At 34.8% G+C, this 18,191-nt stretch overlaps 2 protein-coding genes across 2 annotated transcripts in view; one reads left to right on the top strand and one right to left on the bottom strand.

Annotated features, from left to right (window-relative positions):
- LOC6052296 (Na(+)/H(+) exchange regulatory cofactor NHE-RF1) overlaps positions 1-18,191 on the bottom strand; it is a 55,276-nt gene that overhangs the window by 13,948 nt on the left and 23,137 nt on the right. The gene's annotated exons all lie outside the window — the stretch shown is intronic.
- LOC6052298 (DNA-directed RNA polymerase I subunit RPA1) overlaps positions 11,933-18,191 on the top strand; it is a 50,194-nt gene continuing 43,935 nt past the window's right edge. Inside the window, exon 1 of the mRNA XM_038250122.1 lies at positions 11,933-12,147. The gene's annotated coding sequence lies outside the window, so the exon portion shown is untranslated. The remainder of the gene's footprint in view (positions 12,148-18,191) is intronic.

Here is an 18,191-nt window from a genome sequence, read left to right as displayed (position 1 = left end):
GTCGGGGAAAGGAAAAAGTTGGAATGCATGCAAGTGTGTGTGTTTAGGTGTAGTGGTTGTGAATAAGAGGGGAAAAACTGGAGATGTTGAGCAGAGATATGCAACTGCACTGTCCTATCATGCCATTATCATCATCATCATCGTCTTTCATAAAATGATTATGATGAGGCGTTACAGGCCTTGATGGACTATTTTCAAAAACTTTGAATAACTAAATGTAGGGGAACAGCATCTAATTCCAGCGTGCCTCTAATGTTGGCAGGTCAGAACTTTGACATTCAATTAGAGCTAATTAAAAGCGTTTTCAACTGAACTCGAGTGATAAATAGCTCAATAAGAAGTGAGCAAGCAAGTTTCTATCAAAAGTTTTGCAAAATTAGTTGTTTAAATAGTGAAAATCAGCAAATTGGATGGAGTTAGGAGCGAAAGCTTAACCTGCCAAACATACGAGAATTTACCCTATCATCTAGTAAATTAATGCATTATTTATTTAAAACAACTTCCAAAACTTACTTCATAGCAGACTATTTTGGTTTAAAAATCTGTTGAAAGCCTTAAAAACAGCGATGACCTATAGATGTTATGGTACCAAAAGTTGCGTCTCTCAATTACGAAAATTTTGGTACCCAGACATGTATAGGTCATCGCTGAAATTTTAAAGTTATCGCAGTTTTAGTGAAAAAAGTTGATTTTTTGCCGATTTCGTCATTTTCCCGTTTTTGCGCGTGGCGCGTCGAAAAACGCAGTTTTTATTTTCAAAAAATCGTATCTCCAAAACGTACGGTTCGACATCGCCAATTTTTTGATATGTTATGTGAAATTTTCCGAGGAATCCGATAAAAATATTTTCAGACATAGGCTCTTTGGTCCAGACACGGTCAAAACGCCATTTTAAGTTTTCATACGACTTTTTCAATAGTTAAGCTAGATTTTGGAACTTTTTATTTTTCCCAAATAGCCAAACTCATCACCTTTCTTTTGCGTCTAAGACAGCTAAAATCGGATGAAATGGCGCGGAGATATGATTTTTAGAAAAAGTGGTTTTTGCGAAAAATGACGAAAATTGCCATTTTTTGAACCACCCTAGCACGATGTAGGCCACCCTAATGGCCAAACAAAAAAATACGGGTCTAATTATTTTGGCCAAGGAACCCCCAGAAAAATTTTGAGCCCGATCGGAGAACTTTTTTTTTGGTTTAGGCTCTTTTCAAATGGAATTGCTGCATATTTGTTTCTGTAGTAAGGTCCTAAAAATTTTATCTAAATTTTACTTCTTACAACATATCTACATGGAGTATGGGGTCTAGAATCCCAAAAATCATTGGACGTAATAATAGAACAACACCTACAGGGCTGTTTCATGAAAATTGTTCACTTTCAATAGTTATATTACTTTAAAGATTTGTAAGCCTTTAGGCAGTAAAAAAAATCTGTTCATTTTTCTCGGGAGCTTCAAATAAACAAAATCCCGGGAGCCAGATCTCCGGATAGATCCGGACAACTTTTTCATCAAAATATTTGAGATCCGGCCTCTGAGATGTGTACAAATGACACTTAGGTGCTCATAACTTTTGATAGGGTTATCAGATCTTTAATCTTTTGGGCTTGTTGAAAAGGTCATTTGATTACCTATCCAACGATGGGTCGCATGATAGATCCGGACAACTTTTTCATCAAAATATTTGAGATCCGGCCTCTGAGATGTGTACAAATGACACTTAGGTGCTCATAACTTTTGATAGGGCTATCAGATCTTTAATCTTTTGGGCTTGTTGAAAGGTCATTTGATTACCTATCCAACGATGGGTCGCATGATAGATCCGGACAACTTTTTCATCAACATATTTGAGATCCGGCCTCTGAAATGTGTACAAATGACACTAAAGTGCTCATAACTTTTGATAGGGTTATCAGATCTTCAATGTTTTGGGCTCATTAGAAAGGTCTTTCAAATACCTTTCTAAAAATGTATGATCAGACGGGTTTTCTTACAAAAACCACCCTTTTTACAATCTTTCAAACTTTAGCCAGAATCGTTTTTTTAGCATAACTTTTGAAATACTTAACAAAACTTCATAATAATTAATATAGGTCTTGTGAGACCCTAAGACGGATCGAATGAGATCAGAACGGCCCAAATCGGTTCAGCCAGTCCGGAGATAATCGAGTGCATTTTTTTCGGTGCACGGACAGACATTTGCTCAGAATTTGATTCTGAGTCGATAGGTATACGTGAAGGTAGGTTTACGAGGTCGAATTAAGAAGTTCATTTTTCGAGTGATTTTATAGCCTTTCCTCAGTAAGGTGAGGAAAGCAAAAACACTTTCAAAAGCACACGATTGCGTTTTACTGTTATAACTAAGAAAAACTTTTTTTTCGTAAAATTCTGATACTAACTCATGAAGAAGAATTTTTAAATCGTATTTTTTTAACATTCACCTATTTGTTCTCTTACAATTTGATTTTTTTAAATAATTATTTAAAGTATAATTAAATTTGGAATCGAAAAGTATTAATCCGTTGTTTCGATAAAATGCACCTATTTCAAGTTATAGTTATTTGAGTGTTAACATTCAATCGACTCCTTTTCCCAGTCACGACGTTCTAGCAGAATTCTTGCAGAGTTCTTACAGAGCTGGATATTCATACAGCATTCTAGCAGAAATGTGGCAGAAACCAGCTCTGCTAGAATATTTCGTGACCGGGTTCGATTGTAAATTTGTTTCTTAAAAAATATATTTCAAAAATACATTTCCATGACCAATAAATTGCTATTGTTTTGTGAAATTGATAAAAAAAAAGTCAATTAAGTAAAAGAATGATATGAAAAAAATCAGCATTAATTAATCTGAAAAAATGTGCTTCATACAATATGATTCAATCATATTGTATGAAAAAAAAAACTGTCTACTTTCCGATTCAAATCTATTTGTAAATATCTAACTTTTGACGTTTTCAAATTATTAGTTTTTAATTAAAAAAAAACATTCTAAATCAAAGAGATTATTATAAATCCAAATCAAAGAGATAATATAAATTTAACATTACAAATAAATTGAAAAATTAAGAAACTTCATAAAAAGTTGTTGACCATTTGTTCACTTTTTTATCCAAAACTTTTACGTTTTTTTTTTTTCAAACTATGATCCTACATTACAAACTGACCAGTTTTGAGTACAAGTTGTTGCTTTTAGGCAATAATATTATTTATTCCCTCCGATTTTATGAGAAATTTTGAATTGGGTTGGGAAAGAAAGTAATAACGTCATGATTCGAATTCCCGGACGCTTCGAAACCCGGACACTTCATCTTGTTTTATCAATTATTTGGATATAAGTTCGCATTATGAATGTCAAAACTGTTTTATTTGATGAATTCCAACATGTACTTTCATTTAAAGTTTGTTTGAACGCTGTAGTTAATGCCAAAACAATTTAATACATTAAAATGAAAAGTTTACCAAAAATGCGACACATTTCACTTGAAATATTTCATAGGCGTTCGAAGCACCGGGAAGGCAAAGTAGAAATTTATGGTTTCGATTTCCTTGAATTCTAGCAATTTTTTATATAAAATATCGATTGTTTTGATGTTAACAGCTTATTTTAGAATAGCATTCTACTAACATTTCAGTCCAAATTTGTGCGGATTCATAAGTAAAATCGAGTGTCCGGAATTCGAAGCAAAAGTGTCCGGATTTCGAATCAGCTTTTATCAGTGTCCGGGATTCAAAGCACAACAAGTCATTTTAATTTTAAAATTCTGATGAAAAATTGTTAGAAAAGACATTTTGCATGCATTTTGCATTTTTTTAAATAAAATTTGAATTAACCTTATCCTGAAAAGCTCTACAGAGCAATTCCAGCCCAAAACAGGAATTTTTCAGGTACCGTAAACCGGGGTGACTTTGATAGGATTTCAATTTGTTTTTGGAATAATTTCCAACAGGTAAGGTTTTTCTCAAGAATATTATTTTTAAAACATGTACTGGGGTAGGCCACACAAAGTCCATGCACTATTTTGGAAAAAAAGTTGTTTCAATAGTGTATAGAAAAAAAGTTACGTTAAAAATTCTTAGTTTAAATTCCGGGGTGACTTTGATAGTCATAGTTTTTCTTGTTGAAATCATATTTAAGATGTTCAAACTTTATTTGTACGTTAAATGTACCATCACTAAAGTAGCTGATTTAGTTTTTAAGAAAAAAAAAACAATGTTTATGATTAGTTAACTAAGTTTATAAGCTTTTTAACAAAATACTCATAAATTTTAGGTAAAATTGTTAAAAAGTCGGAATTTTGTCTGAAATTTGTTAAAACTAGTTTTGTTTATAAAATTATCGATTTATATTGCATTTTATACTGAATTCGAAGCACGAATCACATGTTTTCACATTTTGTATAAAATTTGTTCTGCTGAAAATGCCTATAAATCTGGAGATTTTTTTAAATTATTTTTCAAAAACACATATTATTTGTTATTTACAAACTTATTCAACCTTCGTCTAGTGGAAAATTTTCCAAAGAATCCGAAAATCCATTCCGCTTTCCGATTCAAAATCATGTTCATTGAGAAAATTATGACACTTTGAGAAGCTTAAAATAATGACTTTCATCAACATTTTCTTAATTATGGTAAACTAACTTTTTAAACTTTTCAAAATTTTATGAAAAGTTCTTTTTGATGTACTTTGAACACTTCTCTACCATGGTCAGTATGATTCTAAATCATTCCGTACGTATTTTAATTGTACTCTTTATTTTGCGGAAAAATTGCAAACCTATCAAAGTCACCCCGGCTATCAAAGTCACCCCGTTTTACGGTACTTTTTTCTCGACCCTCTCCGATTTCAATGGAACTTTGTAGACATGTTATCCTACGCTTATATAAGCCATTTTTTGTATATGGAGCCAGTTCAACACGATAATGACATTTGAGAAGGGCGTAAGTGTTTTAAATATTTTTGTAATTCGGAATATAAATATTTCTGTATCTCGAAGTAGAGCGTCCAATTTCCCGGGGATACAAAATTCCCGGGAAACGGGAAATTTTCAACAAATTTCCCGGGAAATCCCGGGAATTCCCGGGAAATTTGAAATTTAACGAAAATTATTCTATTCGGGTAATTCTCCGCCAACTCACACAGCAGTTGCCCCGACCCCTCTTCGATTTGCGTGAAACTTTGTCCTAAGGGGTAACTTTTGTCCCTGATCACGAATCCGAGGTCCGTTTTTTGATATCTCGTGACGGAGGGGCGGTACGACCCCTTCCATTTTTGCACATGCGAAAAAAGAGGTGTTTTTCAATAATTTGCAGCCTGAAACGGTGATGAGATAGAAATTTGGTGTCAAAGGGACTTTTATGTAAAATTAGACGCCCGATTTGATGGCGTACTCAGAATTCCGAAAAACGTATTTTCATCGAAAAACACTAAAAAGTTTTAAAATTCTCCCATTTTCCGTTACTCGACTGTAAAAAACATGTCATTTTATGGGAAATTTAATGTACTTTTCGAATCTACATTGTCCCAGAAGGGTCATTTTTCATTTAGAACAAATTTTTCATTTTAAAATTTCGTGTTTTTCTAACTTTGCAGGGTTATTTTTAGAGTGTAACAATGTTCTACAAAGTTGTAGAGCAGACAATTACAAAAATTTTGATATATATACATAAGGGGTTTGCTTATAAACATCACAAGTTATCACGATTTTACGAAAAAAAGTTTTGAAAAAGTTGGTCGTCATCGATCATGGCCGTTCTTGGTCACCCGCGACAGACACGGACGACGAAACAAAGAGAAACGCAAAAAGTAACATTTTCAAAACTTTTTTTCGTAAAATCGCGATAACTTGTGATGTTTATGAGCAAACCCCTTATGTCTATATATCAAAATTTTTGTAATTGTCTGTTCTTCAACTTTGTAGAACATTGTTACACTCTAAAAAATAACCCTGCAAAGTTAGAAAAAACACGAAATTTTAAAATGAAAAATTTTGTTCTAAATGAAAAAATGACCCTTCTGGGACAATGTAGATTCGAAAAGTACATTAAATTTCCCATAAAATGACATGTTCCAAAATTTTTTACAGTCGAGTAACGGAAAATGGGAGAATTTTTAAAACTTTTTTAGTGTTTTTTTCGATGAAAAATACGTTTTTTCGGAATTCTGAGTACGCCATCAAATCGGGCGTCTAATTTTAAATAAAAGTCCCTTTGACACCAAATTTCTATCTCATCACCGTTTCAGGCTGCAAATTATTGAAAAACACCTCCTTTTTCGCATGTTCAAAAATGGAAGGGGTCGTACCGCCCCTCCGTCACGAGATATCAAAAAACGGACCTCGGATTCGTGATCAGGGACAAAAGTTACCCCTTAGGACAAAGTTTCACGCAAATCGAAGAGGGGTCGGGGCAACTTTTCCCGATTTCGTGTGAGTTGGTAGAGAATTACCCATTCCTGTTTATGATTAATCTTTTGCATCGAAATTGTATAGATCAGCAACTGTAATGGTCAAAATGAGTGTGAGGATCAATTAATGGCTTGACTGCTTGTAAAAAAAAACATGCAACTTATAAACTTTCTAATTTTTAAATCTTTCAAATCATCCCAAATGAAAGAAAATATTATTAGTATTTTTGTTGAGAAGGATTTTTTTAAATCAAAGTGTTTGGATAATGAAAATCTATGCCCCACAACCATAAAATTGCTTTTAAATTTGTTTCAGTGACCATTAAGGCCGATGCAAATATTTTTAAAAGTTTTTGTCCCTCGGCTTTGGCCGGAGTTGAGGGGAGGGGGGGGGGGGGGGTTGGGGCAAAAAATAAAAAATATAAATATTAAAATAACATGCCATACTTTCAACATTTGCATGGAAAAAGTGTTTTAAAATGTATTTTACACTAGTTCAGTTGTTTTGCAATAAAAGTTTTCAAAAAATGTAAAATTTGACGAAAACAAAAAAAAAAATAGCGAAAAAAAACTTTAGTGATAGTAGACATCGAAAATTTTCAAAAATTCAAAACATTTTTAAATCAACCCAAACACGCTAAAAATGATTATAAATGCAGGGGAATTCATTTTCAATTGATTTTAACTAATTGCACTTAAATTTTCATAAAAATATTGAAGTTTTTTGAAAAAATATTTTTTTGCCCCCTGATTTTTCGGGCCAACTTTGAAGGGGGGGGGGGACAAAAACTTTCAATTAAATTTGTACCAGCCTAAGTTAAAACTAAAAAAAAAAACAAAAAAATCAACTTGTGAATAAATAAATAATCATTTTTGAAATTGCATGTTTTTGAAATATAGTTGCATTCTTTGGCTAAATTTCATATGATACGAAGTTGTTTTTTGATGCCTTTTCATGGTTTTATGATATGATTTTAATTATATGGTATTTAGCCTAATAAATTAATTAGATTAAAATAATTTTGAGTATTTAAAAGTGGTTCAAATTCAACGATATTTTTTCATATATAACCCTTTTACGCCCTTGGTAGCTCACGTGCTTCATAAATTTATAACTTCAATCTGTAATTTCTCTACTTAGAAACAAATTCTTCTCACACAAACCTTTTTTAAAAAAATAATTATTCAGTTCAATTTCCATCCAACATGTTCAAGGTAAAAAAAATCAAACAAATCTCAATGTTGATCTTGGCCGGAAGATGTAAATATCTTATTTTCAAATGATATTACAAAAAAAAAACATTAAAAAAGGTTGTCAAAAATAATATAGTTTATATTCATTCCATAACAGCGTAAGTTTTGTGGTCCAACATATAAGCAAACAATATTCCTAGTGGTGAATGCTTCAGAAGTAAATGTAATCTGAATTATACCTTGACATGAAATTTACAGACAAGCTGATTAGTTCAATATGAACAGTAGATGGAAATAAATAAAATCAAATCAGGTTCTCCAATTATTATTTTTTGTATAATTTCAAAACATTGGTGCCAAAAAGTTAGGAAAATGTATAGTTCTGCTTGTATTTCGGGAATTCCCGGGAAATTTACAAATTTCCCGGGAAACAGGAAATATTTTTTTCCGGGAAATCCCGGGAATTCCCGGGAATTTTTTTCCCGGGACGGGAAATTGGACACTCTATCTCGAAGCCGTTGCATCGTATCAAAAAGTGGTCTAAGACAAACTTGTAGGAAATTTGACGGGCTTTTCGATAAAAATACACTGAAAGAAAAAAACACTCAACTTTTATGAGATTTTTTGATTTTTAAGTTAAAAAGTCAAATTTGAGGGGGATCCCACGATTTTTTTTCGTTCAAAATTTTTGTGAAGATAGCCTAAGATGTTACAAAAAGACTCACGAAAAATGCAGGATGGAGCAACACACCTAAAAAAATTCATAAATCATTTACTGAAACTGTTTTTTTGAAAAGTGCTCTAAACGTCAAAATTTTCAAAAACCGAATACGGGAATCGATTCTCCAGACAATTTTACATAAAAGTCTCCATATTGACTACTGTCCTAAGTCCAATCCTTGTGAAGTTACAGCGGTTTTAAAAATAAAAATGTTGAAAAAATAGGTTTTTTGATGGTTTTTTTGCAATTTCTATATGACAGACTTGATTTTTCAGTCTCGTAAATATTTTTACCGGAAAGCTTGTCCAATTTCCCATAAGTTTGTGTTTGACCACATTTCAATTGGTTGTATGAGCTTACAGATATAAGCTAATTAAATTGCTCATTACTGAAAACATCATATTTTTTCAGTGTAGTATAGTAACCTGGATAGTAAATTAGCTTATATCTGTAAGCCCATACATCCAATTGAAATGTGGTCAAACACAAACTTATGGGAAATTGGACGAGCTTTCCGGTAAAAATATTTACGAGACTGAAAAATTAGGTCTGTCATATAGAAATTGCCAAAAATCATCAAAAAACCTATTTTTTCAACATTTTTATTTTTAAAACCGCTGTAACTTCACAAGGATTGGACTTAGGACAGTAGTCAATATGGAGACTTTTATGTAAAATTGTCTGGAGAATCGATTCCCGTATTCGGTTTTTGAAAATTTTGACGTTTAGAGCACTTTTCAAAAAAACAGTTTCAGTAAATGATTTATGTATTTTTTTAGGTGAGTTGCTCCAACCTGCATTTTTCGTGAGTCTTTTTGTAACATCTTAGGCTACCTTCACAAAAATGTTGAACGAAAAAAAATCGTGGGCTTCCCCTCAAATTTGACTTTTAAACTTAAAAATCTAAAAATCTCATAAAAGTTGAGTGTTTTTTTCTTTCAGTGTATTTTTATCGAAAAGCCCGTCAAATTTCCTACAAGTTTGTCTTAGACCACTTTTTGATACGATGCAACGGCTTCGAGATACAGAAATATTTATATTCCGAATTACAAAAATATTTAAAACACTTACACCCTTCTCAAATGTCATTATCGTGTGGAACTGGCTCCATATACATAAAAATGGCTTATATAAGCGTAGGACAACATGTCTACAAAGTTTCATTGAAATCGGAGAGGGTCGGGTACAACCGATTCCCTATTTGGCATGGAATTACTCTACAATAAAGATAAATAATTAAAATAAAAGTAAAAAAAGTATTCAAAGAAATTTGTGTTTTTAAAAGCAGAGCTACGATTTTTTGTAGGCTGTAAGAATTGAGGCTAATCATATTATTAAGCATAAGCATAAGCATAGGTGCCCACCCGCAGTTGCTACTCCGTTATTGACCAGGACCTCCAGAAGTTACATCCACGAGCCGTGGAAGATAAGTGGGTGCTATCTTTCCTCGCTTCGCAACTTCTCAAAGGCCCCTATCATGCTGATCAATACCGGCGCCGGCCACGACCAGTGGTAGGGTCACGGGGAAGTGGATGGGAATGTTAGTCCGATACTTGAGTGATAGAGACCGCCCAATCGACTGCTTCTCCGACAAAGTATCACATGAGTTTTGAGGGGGTTAGTAGATGGGTATGAGGTCAGGATTCACGAGTGGCAGTGATGTGACCATGAGCATTTTGTTTATCGGTTGAAATTTTAAATCTTAGGCAGCCGGCTGCGGAAAGATAAATAATTGATTATTTTAAAAGTTTGTTTTAATCGAACGCGTGCCAACCGAGCGGTAGTGCTATGGGCTGGACTTATCAGTATATTTTTACTGTTGGTACAATTAAGATAACGCGAGCAAATTTCAAAAATAGTAGATGAGTTAATACTAAAGCTGCCAGTTGGAATAAATTATTACGATCAACGAATATAAACGAAAAGAAAACAGGACACCACGTAACCGATTGTAATGAAATTAAAACAATAACTTAAACGAACTTAACCGGCAACGTGCCTTCCTATCAACGATGATAAAAGAAGGACTTATAAATTTAAAATATAAAAAGACTCCAAAAAATACGTTGCATAGTAACCGCGAAGTCCCGCTACTCACAATCGAATCCGAAAGATAGCTATCTAGAATTTTAAATATAGTATTAATTCGACCGCGATCCTCCAGAAATTCTTCGTCGGCGTGCCTTCCGATCAACGGTGATGTAAGAAGGGCTTTATTCATTTAAATGATTTTATATCATAAGCCTTAAAACATATTCGTCGGCGTGCCTTCCGATCATCGATGATATAGAAAGGACTTAATCCAGCAATGCGACTTGCTTGTCTCGAAAAAAAAAAGAATTCGGATCGTTTCTATCGAAAACTATGTAAAGAGGACAAAAATAAACTCATTGGCAAACGAACGCGCGAACTAAAAATAAAGAAAAAACGAAGAAGAAGAAGACCAATCACCCCATGCACACAAACAACGACACAAAAGAGATGAAAACAACACGAATCAGAAGAAATCCAATCACCCCATGTACACAAATAGCGACACAAAAGAGATGGAAAATAACACGAAAAAACAGGACTGCGCGTCCCCACAGGCACCGCACTACTGATGCCATTATTTAATTATAATGACCAATCACCCCATGCACTCGAACAGCGACATAAAAGAGATGGAAAATAACACGAAAAAACAGGACTGAGCGTCCACACAGGCACCGCACTACTGATGCCATTATTTAATTATAATGACCAATCACCCCATGCACTCGAACAGCGACATAAAAGAGACGGAAAATAACACGAAAAACAGGACTGAGCGTCCACACAGGCACCGCACTACTGATGCCATTATTTAATTATAATGACCAATCACCCCATGCACTCGAACAGCGACATAAAAGAGACGGAAAATAACACGAAAAACAGGACTGAGCGTCCACACAGGCACCGCACTACTGATGCCATTATTTAATTATAATGACCAATCACCCCATGCACTCGAACAGCGACATAAAAGAGACGGAAAATAACACGAAAAAACAAGACTGAGCGTCCACACAGGCACCGCACTACTGATGCCATTATTTAATTATAATGACCAATCACCCCATGCACTCGAACAGCGACATAAAAGAGACGGAAAATAACACGAAAAAACAAGACTGAGCGTCCACACAGGCACCGCACTACTCAATTGAGGCTAATCATATTATTTAGCAAAAACTTTAGAAAGTTAAAAAAAGAAACACTAACAACTCAATACACGAAAAAGCGTAATGATAATGTTAGGAGGTTATAACTAGGCCTGAATAAATCATTAGAATATGTTTTTTTAATTAACCTAATCAAGATAAATTCAAAACATGAAAAAAACAAGGGAAAGAAAATTGTTAGTAGAAGAAAGGTTTCTCAAAATGGTCCTTTAAAAAAGAAAAAAGACAGTAGAGGGTTAACTTGAAAATTGAACGAACAAAAACACGATCATGTGCGATCAGAGTTCTTCTTTCTTCTCAAATTTTGCAATGAAAACTCCTCTCTTTTCAATATAAATTTTTCTTATAGTTTTTCAGCGCCAGTGTCTTTCTTGCTTTTCTTTCCAGATCACACTCTTGCCATGCAGAGGGCGCGGGCAGCATAATTTCAAAGACACTGAACCATAATGACGCCGACGACGATGATGACGGTGGCGGTCTCGGAGGTCTACGAGTGTGGAGTGTGGATGGAAAAACCGGTTCACACGCGATGATGATGCTCTCGCCGTGGATGCCTTGCCGTTTGACCTAGCCCTCAACTGCCATGACTGCACTCAGCAGTTCATGCAAGTTCTCTCAGGTAAGGCAACATAAACTTGCGCGAGCTTTTCTTTCACGTGCAGTTTTTTCCAGAGTGTGGGAGGGTGATTTGCTAGTTGCTGAACAATTCTAGATTTAGTTTAAAACTATTTTTAAGGAAAATTCACAAAAAAATGCTAAAATTTTTGAAAGAGATAAAATTGCAAAGTTCAGTCCATTATTTTGGCAACATTTTCATAACATTTGTTTAAAAAAAAAATGGTTTGATTGTTTTCAAATTTGAAAAGAATTTTAAAAATTACCCTCTCTAACATGCAACTTCCCGAGAAAGAGCCGACAAAGTTTGAAACATCATCATCAGCGACTCACATCTCCGAGACTTCCACGCGAGCAGTGCTTAGGCCAAGGTGGAAGAACTCCGATGCTTTGAGTTTGAGAACTTGACCTGGGTCGTGTTCAACGTGCCGGTCACTGCCTCAGTGAGATGCGATCATCATCGGAAAGAGTATTGGTGCGGAGTATTAGCCTCCACTTCATATCATATGTGAGAGAATGCAAATATAGAAAGATAGAAGAAAACAAAAAAGTTACATTATATCTATGGGCAAGAACAATTTGCTGGGTAACAAAAAACGTTTTAATGGCGTTTTTTGTTGTTGCTAGTTGCTGCTCATGAAAAGGCTATAAACCTTGCTATTTTAAGCGATTTCTTAGACATTGGGGTTGCCTATTTGTTTGTTTAGTAGCACGTCAGCGAGCATCGAGCTTGGTTTTTTTGCTACTTTAGCCTGAAATATTCCTCATTAGCCTACTGCCATAATGTGGCTAATCGAAGTTATATTTTTTTTTCTATCTCGATTTGTGTCGTGTCAATCTAGTCAAATACTGTCTTAATCAACTAACAGTGTCATCCAAATCATTCGATTCATTTTTAAGCAAATTGAAACTAGTTTTGATTGAAATTAGTTTTTTCATTAAAATTTCCAGCACTCAAATGAGTGCTGCAATGAACATTCCAGCACTGTTATGTTTGGTGATGATGAGTAGGCCATTTCGTTACTATAGAATTTCATGAAAAGTAAAGGAGGTATTAGACTATGACAAACAAACAAACTAGCACTTTTTCGCGTTTGACCTCGTTAAGTATTTACAAAGTTAAGTATAACAAAAAGTCCTAAAACACCTAAAATGACCCCATTCCAAACGAAACTTTTAGCCTTCCCCACTGAAAAGAGGCTATAAAATCAATCCAAAAATCAAATTCTGAGCAAATGTCTGTGCGTGTGTGGGTATGTTGGTAAAAAATATGCACTTGATTTTCTCTCGTTTTGGTTGGACGAATTTTGTCCGGATGTGGTCTACTCGGTCCAGTTTCAGGCCCTACAGCTTGGTATTGAAAATTGTAAAGTTTTATTTAGTTGTATAAGAGCAATTCTCTACGAAATCCGCCCTTTTTTATAGACTTTTAATTTTATTTTTTAATCCGACTGAAACTTTTTTGGTGCCTTCGGTATGCCCAAAGAAGCCATTTTGCATCATTAGTTAGTTCATATAATTTTCCATACAAATTTGGCAGCTGTCCATACAAAAACGATATGTGAAAATTCAAAAATCTGTATCTTTTGATGGATTTTTTTGATCGATTTGGTGTCTTGGGCAAAGTTGTAGGTATGGATATGGACTACACTGAAAAAAATGATACACCGTAAAAAATATGGTGATTATTAATTTAACTTTTTGTTACTAAAACTTGATTTGCAAAAAAAAACACTATTTTTATTTTTTTATATGTTAAGAGGACACCAAATGCCATTTTTTCAGAAATTTCCAGGTTGTGCGAAAAACTTTGACCGAGTTATGAATTTTTTAATCAATACTGATTTAAAAAAACGAAATACTGGTCGCAAAAACTGTTCAACTTCATTTCTCGCTTCTCGCTCGCTCGTTAAGGCCATTTTAAGGTAACTTTTTTTATAATAGTCGCAGTTTTTCATGTTTTAAAATTAGAGCACATGTTTGCCCACTTTTGAAAAAAATATTTTTGAGAAGCTGAGAAAATTCTTTATATTTGAAATTATCCGATCCCTTCGAAATTTTTTTTTTTAAATTTTGAAACCAAGACTTACATTTCAAAGGGCCAAATATTCAATATTACGCTTTTTTAAAATATTAGTCTTGGTTTAAAAATTGAAAATAGTTTTTTTTCGAAGATTTTACGAATGTTTCATACTTTAACATTGTAAATCGGACCATTAGTTGCTGAGATATCGAAATTAGAAAACGGTGGGTTGTTAGGATGAGACTTAGAAAACATCAATTTTCCTGTTTAAACACTTGCATGGCAATATCTCAGCACCTAAGGGTCGTATCAACAAAGTCCAAAAAAGCAAAATATAGAGAATTTTCTCTGCATTTAAAAATATTTTTTCAAAGGTGAGCAACATTTGCACTAATTAAAAAAAAATGAAAAACTTCAGCTATTTTCAAAAAAGTTACCTTAAAATGGCTTTAACTTGAAAACGGTGCACTTTATAAAATTTCAATGAAGTACTTTTTGGTTGCAAATTTGATTTTACATCGAAAAATGAATTTGAAAAAAATTTGCGACCAATATTTCGATTTTTTGAAAAAACAAATCAGTATTGGTTAAAACATTCATAACTCGGTCAAAGGTTTTTTTGCACAAGCTGGAAATTTCTGAATAGTTGGCATTTGATGTCCTCTAAAATATATTTAAAAAAAATAAATAAAAATAGTTTTTTTTTTGCAAATTAAGTTTTAGTGACAAAAAGTCAAATAAAAAATCACCAAAATGTTTTTACCCTGTATCATTTTTTTCAGTGTAGTCCATATCCATATCTACAACTTTCCCGAAGACACCAAATCAATCAAAAATCCTTCAAAAGATACAGATTTTTGGCCTATGCATCACCTATCATTTTTGTATGGACAGCTTCCAAATTTGTATGGAAAATTATATGGACAAACTAATGATGCAAAATGGCTTCTTGGGGCATACCGAAGGCACCAAAAAAGTTTCAGTCGGATCGAATGACTGAAATCGGAGAGAACTGCTCATAATAGTTATGACAATAAAACTATTTAGACGACTACAAAAAGCGTGATTTTCAACATAACCTCAAACAGCCGCCACGCAAGAGCCGATGCCATTTTCTTCAAAGGTGATTCTTCTTTTCTTGAAATGTACAGTTTTTTGAATTCGGAATTTTTTCATTTCAGTCAAAAATACTATATAAATGAGAGGAAGGCATTAACCACCCAAAGGTTGACTAAGTAACATTTTTATTGGATGAAATGACGGTGGATCTAAGAAAGCTCAAATAAGATTAAAAAAATCTACCGTAATTTTCTACCTTTTCTTTATGAGGAATGAAAAAAACGGGTTGTCGATTTCAAAAACTCGAAAAATTCAACTTGAATAAGTCATTAAACCCCCATTTCACGTAGGGTAGGATTGAAATTTGACGAACAGGTAATCTCCAAATCTTTCCTGATCTTTTCTTCCATCAGTCGCATTCAAGCCAGCGTTTTCAGGTGCATAAACTATACGCTCAGTCAAAACAACTGCCGCGCACTTCATTGTGCCTAATTAAGTTAGTTTAGCATTTAATCCACCACATCAGAGGTTGATGACTGTTGCGGCACGTCTTCGTCTCACTCGACCAGGCCAGTGTGTCAACAACAACAACTGACCAACACCCATAAAACTCGCCTTCTGACTCAACTCTGATAGTTTTAATGCCAGGGAGTTCCTCATTATTCGAATCGCGCGCGCGCAGAAGCGCCATCTTTGTTTTCCGCTTGCACTTTTTCGGTGAAATCTGCACGCCCGAGCAGTGTTCCCAGCCACCAAGTTACATAACCTCACTCTCTCGCAATAATCCACTCCTCGTGTTTTCATTTTGTTCGGCACTAAACTTGCTGGATATCGAGACGCGACGTACAACGCACTTGAACCAGCCCCCGACCGTGGGTAATACGGGGTTTGTTCCGTGCGCGCGAGAGAAATGCCCCAAGACTTGGCAAGATTTGCCTATGCAACGACTTGTTCGCCAAGATGCGAAAACCCTACCCGGTTCGGGTGTGTAATAACTCGGTTGTACGACGACCCACGCAAACTTTTACCTTGCAAACGCGACGGCGTCTACTGTCAAAACTAGCCCAATATGGCGTCGCGCCAAAAATGTTGCCACTTGGGAACTTTGCCGGCGTGCCATTTTGACAGATTTTGCCGATCCCGGTCCGAAGTGGGTCCATTTGGGTCAGCACAAGTGAGCACGTCGATCACCAGAAAATCTACCAACTGGTCCACCGCGTCGACGATCCAAGTAGGCCTCGAAAATTACAACCTGTCGGCAAATTGCGCTAACGCAGCGCCACCCCGCGTCATATGACTTAACTAACGAGTTATCTTGGGCGCTGCACTTTCCATATATCGGCGATTAAGTTCGCTCTTTTCGCGGATAATTGGTTTTTCCATTTCCGGTCCCGGAGCTGCCTCACGTTGTTGAGGCTAAATAGGGTTGAATTTTGAAATTTGCGCTCGTTTTTATAATTTCTAGCGCAGATGATTAATTTTTGACTGCGTTTCTAGAAAACTCGGCGTGATTTTTGGCCATTAAGGTCGGTCATTTTGGTGCAACATTCTTGGTTCTCATCGGAACTCGTAAAAGCTCACCGCTGATGGTGGCATGTCGATAACATTTTTCAATTATTTACCGTGCCAGAGAAGTCAACAAAAGGTGTTGTTTATCGCGCACCGCTTTTCGGTTCAGCGATGAAATCATACCTTATGGAGCTCGAGCTGTTTTTTAGCGTTTCTGTTTGATTAGAGGAAGCTTTGTTGGGAATTCGGTAAGGTGGCGCTGAAAAGCAGCAACAGCTTTGTTGGTTTGCCAATTTTTATTTGTGTGCGCTACTGATCACGTAGAGTTGAAGTTGGATCTTGTCCCAGATCTGGTGTTTGCTTTTGGTTGTGGTTACAGGCTTCCGGAGGAAGTTGTGTAACCTTTTGTTGTGCCTAAGCTGTAATGGAACATAGTCAGTTGAATTGAACATCTTAAAAAATCATCACTTATTAAATTTAAAATTCCTTTTATCAAATTTCAAAAACTTTTAAAATTTTGTTGATCCTATTGTAAGATTAGATAAAGTAAGAAAATATCTTATATGAGCTTTTTTTATTTATGATAGACGAAAATATTCATAAAGACTTTTTGACCCCGAAAATATATTTTAAACAAAACATTGGCAAAGTAACATGAAACAATAGGGTGGAATCGAAAATGGTTTTTTTCAGCAACACATTTTTTGGGTCCCTTTTAGGGTCCCAAACAACCTCCCAAAATTTGGGAACGATTGGTTAAGCCCACGATTGGCGCAAAGCGAATGAAATTTGTAGGGAAACAACTATGTGGAAACTTGCATTTTTAAATTTTTAATTTTACAAAATTCATGTTTTATTATTTCATAAAACTAATAGCGTAGAAGTTTAGCCCTGAATGTCCTGAACAACTCTCCCGAAGACAGTATGGTGCTAACTTGCCTTTAACAAAAGTTACAAAGCGTTCAAGAGTGACATTTTGAAATACTCGTTAAAAATTATACTTTTTGCCAACACTGCCAAGTTAAGCGGAATCTTTCGCAAACTATAATACATTTGAGGATTTGGGGTGCAACTCAACTCAATAATGTCTTCTGAACACTTCTTCACGTCGATTTTAAGTTAGGTTTATCAAAATTTGATTTGATTTATCAAAATAAAAGAACAGACATGTCTATTTTGTATTTTATGGTTCCTTAGGCAATGTTGGCAGAATATTTGAGTTTCACTGATTTTTTCAATACACTTCTTTTGAAAACTCTATATCTTTTTTATGACGCACTTTAGCACCATACTTTCTTCGGGAGAGTTCGGGAGAGTTGTTGAGTAGTGCGGTGCCTGTGTGGACGCGCAGTCCTGTTTTTTCGTGTTATTTTCCGTCTCTTTTATGTCGCTGTTCGAGTGCATGGGGTGATTGGTCATTATAATTAAATAATGGCATCAGTAGTGCGGTGCCTGTG

Source organism: Culex quinquefasciatus, chromosome 2, assembly GCF_015732765.1.
Source record: "Culex quinquefasciatus strain JHB chromosome 2, VPISU_Cqui_1.0_pri_paternal, whole genome shotgun sequence".
Classification (NCBI taxonomy): domain Eukaryota; kingdom Metazoa; phylum Arthropoda; class Insecta; order Diptera; family Culicidae; genus Culex; species Culex quinquefasciatus.
This window is presented reverse-complemented; position numbering and strand designations above follow the sequence as displayed.